This window comes from Balaenoptera ricei, chromosome 9 (genome assembly GCF_028023285.1).
Source record: "Balaenoptera ricei isolate mBalRic1 chromosome 9, mBalRic1.hap2, whole genome shotgun sequence".
NCBI classification, from domain to species: domain Eukaryota; kingdom Metazoa; phylum Chordata; class Mammalia; order Artiodactyla; family Balaenopteridae; genus Balaenoptera; species Balaenoptera ricei.
The window spans coordinates 95,737,160-95,749,601 of NC_082647.1; the positions used below are offsets into that span (position 1 = coordinate 95,737,160).

General features: G+C 41.9%; 1 long non-coding RNA gene across 6 annotated transcripts in view; it reads right to left on the reverse strand.

Moving 5' to 3' along the window:
• LOC132372087 (uncharacterized) overlaps positions 1 to 12,442 on the reverse strand; it is a 102,303-nt gene that overhangs the window by 74,687 nt on the left and 15,174 nt on the right. For 3 of the 6 annotated variants that reach the window (XR_009505088.1, XR_009505086.1, XR_009505090.1), the window contains exon 3: positions 5,309 to 5,495. This is a non-coding gene — a long non-coding RNA (uncharacterized LOC132372087). Of the gene's footprint in view, positions 1 to 3,385; positions 3,543 to 4,101; positions 4,152 to 4,863; positions 5,496 to 12,442 lie in introns of those variants that run through there. The other 3 variants (XR_009505089.1, XR_009505091.1, XR_009505087.1) reach the window with 3 other exon arrangements.

Below are 12,442 nucleotides of genomic sequence, written 5' to 3' on the forward strand. Positions count from 1 at the left end.
TCCCAAGAGTCTATGTTATCTATGTCATTTGTATTAGGCAAGTCTATCAGGAAAGACATCAAAATCCTAATATCATTATCACTAGGGGATGGAGTCTTACTATGCTAATTCTTAAGTTCTTACTGATTTGTATTTTCTACTCTTTGCCCAAGAAGAAGAATATTATTATTATGTAAGAATAATAAATAGCATTTATTACCTATGCTATCCAAAAATAATAGAGGAGGTAAAACTGCCTCTAGTTTTCAGTGTTTTCTGTATATAGGGAATTCAGTGGGCTTCTAGCTCAGCACTTTGAATTATTAATCAAGTAGGTTTGGAGTGGAAAACCACAGGAAGGGAATCATGGCAGGAACTGCTAGTTGCCCTCCAGTCTGAACTTTTCTTATAATAGTTTCTAGCTGGACACAGTCACCAGTTTCCCATCCTCCCTTGCAACTAGATGTGGCCAAAGTTGGGAGTATAAGTGATGTACACAGCATTCAGATTGTTGCCCTTCACCTTCTCCCTTTCTGCTGGAATGTTGATGTGAGGGCTGGAGCTGGAGTAGCTATCTTGGACCATGAAATGGAAGCGATGTATTGAGGGTGGCAGCACAACAAGAGAAATGGGGCCCCTGACACTACTGTGTTTTGGCATCTCTGTTAGTTGTTGAACCCGTATCCTAAGTAATACAGATCTAAACATTTAGTAGAACAGTGCTCCAACTTCCTGATCCTGAAAACAAATGTGCTCTTTGGAAAGAACATACGATTGAGTTTGTCAAGCTTTCTTTTGTTTATGGGCACAAGGACCCGATTCTACCCTGGGGATCAAGAGCGAGTCCTTAATCCAGAACATGTTAGTTACATAATACGGATGATTAAGAAACTGCAGAAACTCATCTGGTATTTTCAGCAGATCATATACACTTGGGTTCTCACTTTTCCAGTTCTTTCTGCCTGATACTAACCAATCCATCCCCCCATTTATTCCATACTCACCCCCCACCCCGCTCCAATTCAGAACTTGTGCACATGGTGCCGGGGATTTTGTGTAGGACGGCTGCTCAAATGAGCCTGTTTGCCGTCTAACCTCTCAGGCAACATCGAGAATTCAAGGCCACATCTGCCACTTAGTATACATTCAAATGAATTACTGAAAATTAATCATGTATGAACAAACAGGATAAGTTGAGTAAGGATAAACCATGGAGCAGCAACTTCTTAAAAGAAATTGAGCTTTTTTCGATGGCTCTTAGGAACACAAAATATGCTTACCTTCCAAGCTGAGTTGCTCACTGACCAGATTCCAGCCAGACTCTAGTCTGTGACTTTCCTGGGTCATCCAGAGCCCCTTTATTTATAATCTATAGCCAGAATGTCATAATTTAGAGAGGTTGGCAAAGCCTCCCAACCCAAGATAATTAGCAGCTCTGGTCTATTCATGGACATGTGTGACACATCCAGATTAAAATACCTAAGTGAATGCTGGAAACATTTCATGGTTGTGTTTGAGAATTCCCTCGCAACTTCCAAGGTTATTCTCTGATACCATGAAGGTAGTTGATATTATTTCATTTCCCCCATTTTCCAAGTAAGGAATCTGAAAAGTCACACAGCAGCATCAGGGTTTAAACTTTTCTTCGTCTAAGGCCAAAGCCCATTTTGTTTCCAGCCCTCACTAAGCAGAGTTGGTCCAAAGGGTGGAAAAGATATTTGACAGCATTCCAGCCCCGTCAGCATCCTCACTGAGTAGCTTTGTTATTTGCTGTAAACAGTTGTAAATTTCCAGGCCTGCAGACACACCCCTTTAAAAATGTTAATGACTAAAATGCCTGGTAAAACCAATGTAAATTAACAGTGTATTTAAGTCCCACTGGAATTCTGTCTCTGGAGTCCCTCCACCAGCAAATAATTGAGAGCTGACAGTATGAAATCTGACCCTGTCATTTTGTGAAACTTCTTAATTATGGAGATGATGATGGTGGATGATATGCTTTAAGCTATTGATATTTTTCAAATACTTTTCAAACCTGTTTTGCTAAGGGAGAAACAGGCTTGTTTAAAAAACAATTTTTCCAGGCCCCCAAGTTCTGCTGAAAGTCTTGCAGAGGACACACATATGGGCAGCTCTGTTGTTAGTGCTTATGCTTTCTAAAAGTTCCAGACACCATAGCTTCTGGTGCAGTGCCCTGCTGGAACAGCAGGCTTTAGAAAACAACAAAAATCCTATTGGGATGAAAGAGGCTCATTTGTTTTCACGTTGTGGCCCTTCTACACTCCAGGCAGCCCATCCCCCAGGCCTGTGTCCGCAGCTGATTTAGAATCTTCCACCCACACAAGCCTTGGCATTCACCGGCATCCTACAAGGAGGTTAAGGTGTAAACCTGGTGGAAGCTCTTAAGGACAAGAGAGAGCTGGGAATGGGGGGGGGGGGGGGGGGAAGAAGGGAGGGAGTTAAAGAGAGGTAAAGCAATTAGACGACCACATGCTTGGCCCAAGTGGATGAGCACATGTGTTGGGGAGGCCCAGCTGCCTGAAGGACTGCTGAATGTGGTTTTGCTGGCCAAGACTGCCTTTGGTTCTGCGGCACAGCTTCCAGTGGGAGAGTTCATTGCCCAACATGCTGTGACCAGGACAGCCTGCGAGTGGACACCCCTCCCCTTCGTCAAGATTATTTTATATGCTTGCACAGCCAGATCTCAGTGTTCCCAGCTGTAAGGCTTGGGATGCGCAGTGTATCCCCTGGAGGGTAAACAATAACAGCTGCAATCTTCTGCCAGGAAAGAAGTTGCTGCCCCAGCTTGGAGCTTCAGTGGATGATGAGGGCAAAAGGCTTTCTCGAATAGAAAATGAGATACCCCATGGGCCAACCTTCGAAAACCGCAAGGTGCCAAGCAAATGTGAACCATCATGGTTTTAAAAATGATCATTATGGCAGGGCTGGACAGGTGGGCTTTCTTGAAGGGAATATAAGCCTCAGAACTGATGGCTGAGTGCCTGAAGGGAGTTGCAAGATTCTCCCTGCACTTCTAAAGGCTAAATAACTCAAAATTCTCCCTTTGGGAAGTGTTTCTGATGCAGTATTGAGGCCATGGGCTCTAGAGGCTGGCTTGAGTTGGAAATGTGGCTCTGACATTTATCTGGGTGACCTAGAGCGATTTTCTCTTCTGGAAAATGGGGATAATACCCTCTGCCTAACTGGACTGTGGTTGTGAGAGTTAGAAGTAATGTACATAAAATGCTTTACATAGTGTCCAAGCACACAATAGGGCTTCAGTAAATGGTCAGCTGGTAGATGTTCAAGAAAAAATCTGATTTAGCACTGAGGCAGGTGAAAGTGGAGGAGAAACAATATTGACATGCCTAATATAAGACACATAGGAAAAATAAGCATGGGGACATTTATTACATACAAGACCAAAGACTCCAGAGGCATTCACGGAGTCAGAAGCACCCAGTGCTTTCTTCAGGTAACTGGGCTCTTGGGGAATCTAGGAGGTAGTGATGTTAAGCACCAAAGTCCAAGTCTGTCAATGCAGGAAAACTAGAGAAGGTCTCCTAGAGATGTGTCAAGAGAAAATAAATTTTAGCTGTATAGCCTAAGCAAAACTGGAATTAGATGAGAGTGGATGAGAATTCTGGAACCTACTACCTCCTATTGATTTGTAAATCCTGATTCACATGGGTTCCACAGTCAATCATGCCTTCACACTGTACACTGATAACAGAAATACTGTCCACAGCCCACTGAGAAACCACACTAAATCCAGAAAGAGGCATTTGAAACCTCTGGCTTACAAAACAAGTTTGAATCCAAATCTTTAAAGCTTTAAACTAACTATTTTCTATCATTCAGCATTTTCTGTATTTTCTAGGTTCAACCATAAACACCATTTACCCTGAACATTAAAACAAGACAAGTATTTCTTCAGGGTATGTAATTACAGGTACTGTGAAGGATGCAGAGAAATTTACCATGCTTCCAGACTTGAGAACTGGAATGAACTGACCCAGTTACATGGGACCAGAGATGAGAATCACACCTAGACTTCTATTCTTTATCTTTTAAGCTACTCATTAACATTCTTCACATTCCCCAGCCACCAGATTATGATACCTGAGTCAAGACTGATTACTGTCTTCAAGCAGGTTTAGTATTGACTGGATCTATTAAATGTAAAAAAAAGATAGCTAGCGATTAGTGCGCTCCTCGTATGTGCAGGAAATCCACATTAGGGTTCTTATGATTATCATCCTCCTTTTACAGATGAGGAAATTGAAGCCCAGAGATTAAGGAACTAGTTAGTGCAAGGTCACAGCCTAGTGAGTGTCATGACTACGAAATAATGTGTATGTGCAGAGAGGAATCAGTGTCTTTGGATGTCAGGAAAAGAAATGAGATCAATCACACTGGGAAGGTGGATTGAAATTTACATTTTATCCTCTTCCAGTTAACAGCTTGGCAAGGATAAACTATGCTTTTGTCATTTAAAAATAGTGCACTAGAGGGCACCAAAATACGCAAGCTGTGACTTTAAAACTGTTTTGATAATGCAGTTCCCACAGTGCTACAAGATATATAATCAGTAACGGATTCAAGCCAAAAGGCCATCCCAGAAAGAGTACAATGCAGTTTATGACAATTAAGCAGCTGTATTTTTAGCCCCTCAATTAAAAAACAAAAATCAAAACCCGCATGCTTTATACTGAGCAATTTGTAATTTGTCTCTACTGATTTTTATTCAAAGTGCCTTTCAGCCAGGTTTTCAAATTTCTCTTTGCCCTGCCTGCTGAGTGGTGAAGGGAAAGGGAAGAGTAACCTGGAAAGGGTAGGGTAACCTGGATGAAAATAAATAAAAAAAAATTACACACTGAGATATATTTTACCTTTTAAAATTTATTTAGCAAAGTAAAACGTACATATATTTTCTAAAAAGAAAAGAAAAACCCCACACTTATATCCAAGAGCTTAAAATGAAAAGGAACATGACCCCATCCTCAGCCTCAAGAGGCAACATCTTTTAGAGGTAACTCCAGATTCCGAAATAGTATGTTTATGTTTCTATTTCTTGATTTATCAAACTGACATTATTTGTTCACCTCTATGGAAACTGAGGAGTTAGCTAACAGAATATTCATCTCTTATAAGTCACACAGACAGTTTACAAGATAACTTTTATTTTCCACTATTATAATTGCAGAACATTTAAAAAATAAACATAAAGAGGAAAATTACCATTTTGATGCATATTCTTATACATTTTTTTTACAAAAATAAGATTACCTTGTACATGTGATTTCATCAAACTATAGAAGATGCTCACCTTTTCCATGCCATTCAACATTAAAAATGTCATTTCGGGGGCTTCCCTGGTGGCGCAGTGGTTGAGAGTCTGACTGCCGGTGCAGGGGACGCGGGTTCGAGCCCTGGTCTGGGAAGATCCCACATGCCGCGGAGCAACTAGGCCCGTGAGCCACAGCTACTGAGCCTGCGCGTCTGGAGCTTGTGCCCTGCAATGGGAGGGGCCGTGATAGTGAGAGGCCCGCGCACCGCGATGAAGAGTGGCCCCCGCTCGCCGCAACTGGAGAAAGCCCTTGCGCAGAAACGAAGGCCCAACACAGCCAAAAATAAATAAAAAAATAAATAAATAATTAAAAAAAAAAAAATGTCATTTCGTTTTTGGTTTTTTATTGTAGTATAACTTACGTTAAAAAAAGTTCTGATGTATAAGGAACCGCCACCTCTTTAACCAGTGTAAGGATCAGATAATTTCACTCCACAGTGGGAACTGTGGTGTTTGAAGGTATCATCCAGTCTCAAGTTATGCAGCAGTGAGAATAGTTAGGGTCTGAAGGGGCCAGGACTTAAAGAGTCCTGCTGGGAATGCAGAAATCAATCGAAGCAAGTTAACAACTCAGCCCGGAAGAGAAAAGTTCTAATTATTCTTCAACATGTCAAGGCTCAGTGAGACTCAGTGGATCATGAATGAGTTGGTCACAAGTTTGGAGTTTCTCCATTTTTTGGTGAAAAATAATAAATTTTTTGTACGTTTAATTCTGTATCATTCCCTTATAAGTTATCACAAGAAGCACAGACAACTACTAGAGTCATTAGCGCAACTAAAAAAAAAATCTAGCATCTTTCTCTTGATCTTTTTTTTCAAAACTCACTCCCCCCGCCCCCAATCTGCACCTGGTTCCAAATGGTAGGGGGCCAGGGTTGGGAAGCATTATGGCCTGCTGTCAGGCAGCAGCCTAAAATGTACCTGGAAAGAGGCCTGTCTACCTCTTCATTCATCTCCATTTTCCTTGTGAAATAAAAACAAGATGATGCTACAGTCAGTCATACCAAACCTAGGCTTGTGCACCATCCCTACAGAATACTCATCCAGTACAAAGCTCTGCAATAGGGGCAAGTCACGTTGAACACGAGCAGAACCTTCCTTAGGAACCAGGAGCTTGAAAGGATGCCTGGGAGCTGGTAAACATACTGAGAAACCATTAGACAAACACCAGCTCTTTCAGGTGGGAGGCCATTCCTATGGGGACGGAGAGAATCCTTACCTAACACAACCAACATAATATTGAGTAAATAGGTGCTCGAAAAATCCTTTAAACTTTTCCTTGTTTTTACTTAACCTTTATGCTAGATACCGCTCTATGCCAGGTATTGTTCTAAGGGCTCTGTATGCTTTACCTCGTTTGATCCATCTATAAGAGACTCAGCGAAATTAAGTAACCTTTTAAATTTAGACACAGCTGCTAAGCGGTGATAGGGGACTCAGAATTCAAAAGCAGGTCCTTCCCCTAGCAGGGACATTATTCCTCTGGCCTCCACTAGTGGAGCATCGAGAATAACGAGCAGTCATTTCCGCTCGGCACACAGGACGATGGGCATACTGACAGCTACCAGCATTTCCGAAGATGGCGGTTGCGCCGGATTCAGTTTGAGCAGTGTGCGCCACGGCGAAGTGGAAGCGGCATTATACGGGTTTTGGAAAGAACGAGGAGAGGATGGCGTTAAAGGGTGTTAAGCAGTATAATGAATCCCGGAGAAACTAAAGCTCTGGCCCGCAGGCCCCAGGAAGCAGCCGGCGGAAGTGGGCTCGGCCGCGGTGGAAGTGCGTTTCCGGGGCTCCTCCGCGACGACGCGGGCGGGGAGGGACTGCTCCAGCGGCGCAGCGGCTGCGCGGGACGGCCCTCCCCGCCTCCGACCCTGCAGTACTGCTGGCCGCCGGCCGCCAGGAAGGCTCGGCCGAGGGGCAGCGGGCCTCTGGGGAGGGGAGAGCCGCTTTCTGGCGCCGACCCCTCCCCCGGCCGCGAGGGCGGTGCCTCTGCGACGCAGGAAGCGGGCCGGCTACGCTCTCGACGGCGCTGGCCAGCCGGCCACCCTGACGGAAACTCCAGGTCCCGACTCGTTTGGGCCGACGGCCGGGCCACGAGCCTGCACAGGCTGCGCAGCCACCCACAGCTCGCTCTTCCAGGCGGGGGAGCCAACGTTCGGAAGGCTTGGTAGAGTCCATGAGGGCAAATACCGCCCCACCAAGAGCGCGCGAGATCTCGATGAAGAGAAAGGGGGTCTTGGGTGTGTCCATAGTTATGATTAAGCCTGTTTACCATGTATACAGTGAAAGAGGCTATTTCCAAAAGGTCAAAACTGGGCGACAGAACCTCTCCCTCCTCTGGACTGGTCAGACTGAAGAGGGCTAACTTCTTTCTCTTTCCGTTTCCAACTAAAGAAAAATTCCCCACTGTGGCTTCTCACCTCAGCCATTTTGAAGCGAGCTAGTTTCTCCGAAGTCAGTTGAGAGAAGGGGTTCCAGAACAGGGTGCTGGGGTAACAGCAGTTACAGGCCTCATTACGTAGTCTTCTCTCAGAATTGTGTCCCCTGGCAAAGGATTTCTAACCACGAGTCCGCAGACAGAATTAAAGAGTTGTGTGTGCACTATGTAATGCACATTTACAGCATGCTGAGAAGGGATCCTAGGCTTTATGGGGCTGTCAAAAGGTCACGGCACAAAATTAATCCCTACGTCTTTGGGATCCAGGGAAGTTATCTCTGGAGGAAACTCAGGTTAAGGCCATTTAAGCTTCCTTTCTGGGAGCTTGAAACAAAAGAATCTGACCACAAATAATTTGGTTCCATGAAACCATCAGAAAAGGAAGGATTCTGAGTTTTTTTTTTTTTTTTTTTGAGTAAAAGAAAAATAGCTTTATCTTTGCCAGGGAAACGGGAAAACACAGCATGCCAGCACCTCAAGAACTGTGACCCCCCCCCCCCTTCCCTGGGGAATCAGGGGAAGTCTTATAGGTGGGGCTCTTAGTCCGGGGTAGGTGATAAAGTGAACTGCTATTTTAATCCATACTTTGGAGGTGTTTTGAAGCTGTATTCCTTATGTACAAAGAACCTGCTTTTTGCACCTGGATTCCCCTTGACTATTTTCCAGTTAATGGTTGGGTTCACAGATTACTAATGTAACTGTTAAAAAAATTTTTAAAGCCTACCAAAGTCGGTCACTTGGGTAGCAGTATCAGATTGTTTATGTTGAACCCATCATGCAGACAAATAACTTCCTTTTTGATACAAATTGTCTTGAACATTGTTAATCCCATTGTTATTTTAACTCCTCTGGCCAGGTGAACCTGCCCCCCCCCCCCACACACACACAAACTAATCTTGGAAAGTGGTATCATGATTCCCTGACTTCTACAGTTAAGTATCTTTTTTCCATCAAGTTACCTTTAATCATGTAGTTTTCCTGTGCAACAAGAATAGTGAGGAGAGGGGACTATCAAATCTCAGATGTGATGCAGTTCATCTGTGTGCAGCTCAGAATAGCAGTTTTCTCTCCCTTCTTTCCCTGTAGGATTGCAGTGTAAATTCATAGCTGCCTTAAAAAACCACGGTTGCTCAAACACACTCCTATTTACATCTGTTCATGCTAGATAGCCTATAATATTTGCATTCCTCAAGTCTTGTTAAAATATTGATCTGGGTTTCATAAAAAACATCCCATAAATGAGGAGCCTGATATTATGGCATCATTTCTCATAACTATTTTAAGAGATAAGCTCTTCATTGCAGTTTCAGTATCTCAAACAAGGGGAACATTTCTTTTGATTATAGCTACCTTTTCAAAATATAGGACTGATTTGATTTTAGGTTGGTAGGTTTGTCAAAAACAGGCACTCTAAACAGGCACCACAGGTAATTCTGCTACAGGTTGACCCAGAATCCCCATTTTAAGAACCACTGGCCTTTTAAAGGCAAATACATCATGGTAGCTTGGAATCATTTCTCTGGTTAGTCCCGAGTTATCCTGATTTTATATAACCAGACAGAAAACCTATGGAGGCGTGACAGCCAACAAACTGAGTAATTTATGCAAAAGTGCAAATCTGCTTTGGAATTTCTTGAAGTTCTATCCTATTATAGGGAAGGAACACAGCCAAATAAAATGTGCTGGATAGAAATGAGGCCTTTTTATAGAACAACCTGTTTTTACAAATGCTATATGTTATTTATTCAAGATGTTCAGGCTCAGACATAATGTATTCCAAGTTTATTAAACCAGATTAAGTTCTCCTCCACCTATATATGATTAAAATTTACAATCCTTTATTACCCTAATAATGTTGACTAAGGGCCTGGGTTGAGGGAAAGCACTGGAGCAAATCAAGCCTTTGCAGGCTCAGGACCTAAATCAAGTTGTGGAAAAAAAAGACCCTGTACTGCAGTCATACCTTGCCAAATACCTGGTAAAATTAGTGGGCTAAATCCAGTGAGACACTCCTCAAAGATGTTAGATGCTCTGTTTCTTTTATAGCTGTGTCCCTCTGTGACAAGCAGCTACAAGGTTCTTGGTACTATCAGTCCTCTACCCAGTGGGACCTTGCCACAAGGTAGAAGAACATACAATCTGATATTTGCTACTTCCTAAGCAAGTATAAGACTATACCTGCTAAGTTTGTATATTGCCCACAACTGCTAAATTGTTCTGCATAAGAAACACGACTTAAGAGGACATTTTTAGAAAGACTGGGCAACTGGAAAATCAGAAGCGAAAGCTTAGGAGAAACAATACTGAACACTTTAAATTTTAAGAGGACAGACCTCATGTATTTCTTTTACCACAATTAAAAAAAAAAATCTTAGGAAATAACTGCATGGGATTTTTGTGAGCAAAATAGGATAATTTTTGCAATGTACACTCCCTACTCAGTCTCCCCTGTGAAGTTGTCACTTTTAATCCCTCATCTCTTTTTGGTGAATGTGATTAAGTACACAGCCCTGTTTTAAATTTTAGGATGAGTCAAAGGCTGCCCAAGGAGGGCAACCTCACATGGTATGTACATGAACTGGTGACCAATTTTTAAGTCCAATATAGCTTTGATAATTGCTTTACAAAACGCCGACACCTCACTGAAGAGTCCATCATTTTAAAAGAATAGCTTGACAATGCTTATTATGTCCGATTAACTTTATTAGTCTATCAAGTAATAAAAAGTAATCATAGTAATTTCTGATTCCAGTGCATTACAACTTTTACTTAGTAGTACCATATTTGAAGGTTAAATTTTCCTAGTGAGGAGGCAAATAATCCTTTTCCATTTATTAATGTCACATCCACTATTCTTTTTGAATAATGAGCATGATTCAGGCCTTGACTCACCATTTCCTTAACCTATCACAGTTTCTGTTCGAAGGTAGTGCCAACATGATACTTCAGAGAATGCTGCTGCACAACCAATTACCTAGCACTCAGCGGGTAAGAGATTAGGCAAAACCCTCACCGCCACAACAGACGCATGCACTGAATCAAACATGACTTTATTTGCGCTAGCTGCTGTGATACGTCTTCTTTAAATTTTTTTCCTATATGTCACTAAGACATGGGGTATAAAGCCTTATACTAATAGTTTAAATAGATCAGAAACATTTTTACATGTTATAAGTTCATTTTAATGATGGCATATTATTCCATCTACTGGCTCTGACCCAGGGTATATAATTATTTGCCTATTCATTAGCTAGTTCTTGATATTTGTATTTTGACCTCCAGCCTAAACCGGCTTCCATCTTTCCTATGTCCCAACTGATCCCTTGATGACGAGCAGGCTCTCTGGCTTAGCAGTTACCAATTGATCATTACTTGTTTCTAGAAGTCTTAAGTTCACAATATTTCCTTTAATTGCTCTAGTTCAGGAATCCACACATTTTTTTCTGTATAGGGGGCCACACAGGAAACATTTTAGGCTTTTCAAACCACAGTCTCAGTCACATAGGGTCCCCCCCCAACAATAACCCTTTAAAAATGTGAACAACCTTCTGAACTGCCCAGCTATAAAAACACAGGCAGTGCTTGCTATAGCTTGCCCATTCCTGCTCTAGTCCTTAATGGGAAAAAGGGTAAAGAAAGCTCAACTTCATGCATGCGTGTATGATCACAGTAACTTAGAAGTGCTGGCTGGATATTTAATTCAACATGGTCTTCACCATAATGCTTTTTGGCATCTGAAAATATCAGAGTGCTTGTTTGGTCAATTAATACAGCAAGTATAAAAATATACTCACACTTTACCTTGGGTGAAAAGAAGCTCAATGATTATAAAGTAAGAAATAACTCAAACTGAGATTTAAGTTTATTACAACATGTGTACAATAATTACATACTTATGTGTATAATTTTAGTTTTACATGCAACATCTTTTATCTCAGATAGCTCCTAAAACTTGCTGTAATTCTACTAACTTCATGATGGAAGTTGTTATTTTATGAAAATATTCCCAAAGATTTAAAAATAACATTTGAAAAAAACATTAAGGTTAAATTTCTCAAATAGCTTCCTGTTTACTTGGTTAGTCTACTTACGGAGTGAGCTACATGTCCAAATAACTTATGCTGTTTGCCACTTACCTACCCAGTTCCTCATTTTACTCATGTTTTGTGGGACAAAACCAATTTGGAATAATGCATTTAGTTCTAGGGATCCAGAGAAAAAAAGAGCTGACCAAAGATGCAATAAACTGCCCCAATATCACTGTGGCTATTTAAACAGAGGTCACTTGTTGGGCAAACTAATGCATGCATAAAGAGGGAGGGAGAGATAATTAACACTGGATACCTGAGAGGGTTTTAGGCTAATCCCAAATTCTATCAATCTCTGCAAATATTTGTTAAGCTTATGCTGAATGAAGTAAGATTGACCACTGTGAAAGCCCACAGATATACCGACTCTGTAAGATATACAATGTTTGAGAGGAATTTTAATGGAGTGTTCTTGTTCATGTATTTGGCACTTGCGTAAACTAAGCCAGGTGCTTAAGACCCGTAACTCCATCCTTATCTCTGCCCTTGGGTGCTTATATGGCACTTTATTTTTAACTGCAGCGACTCACAAATTATTCCTCACTGCCTCTTTGAACAGGAAGAATGATTAACTCAGTGGAATGCTGG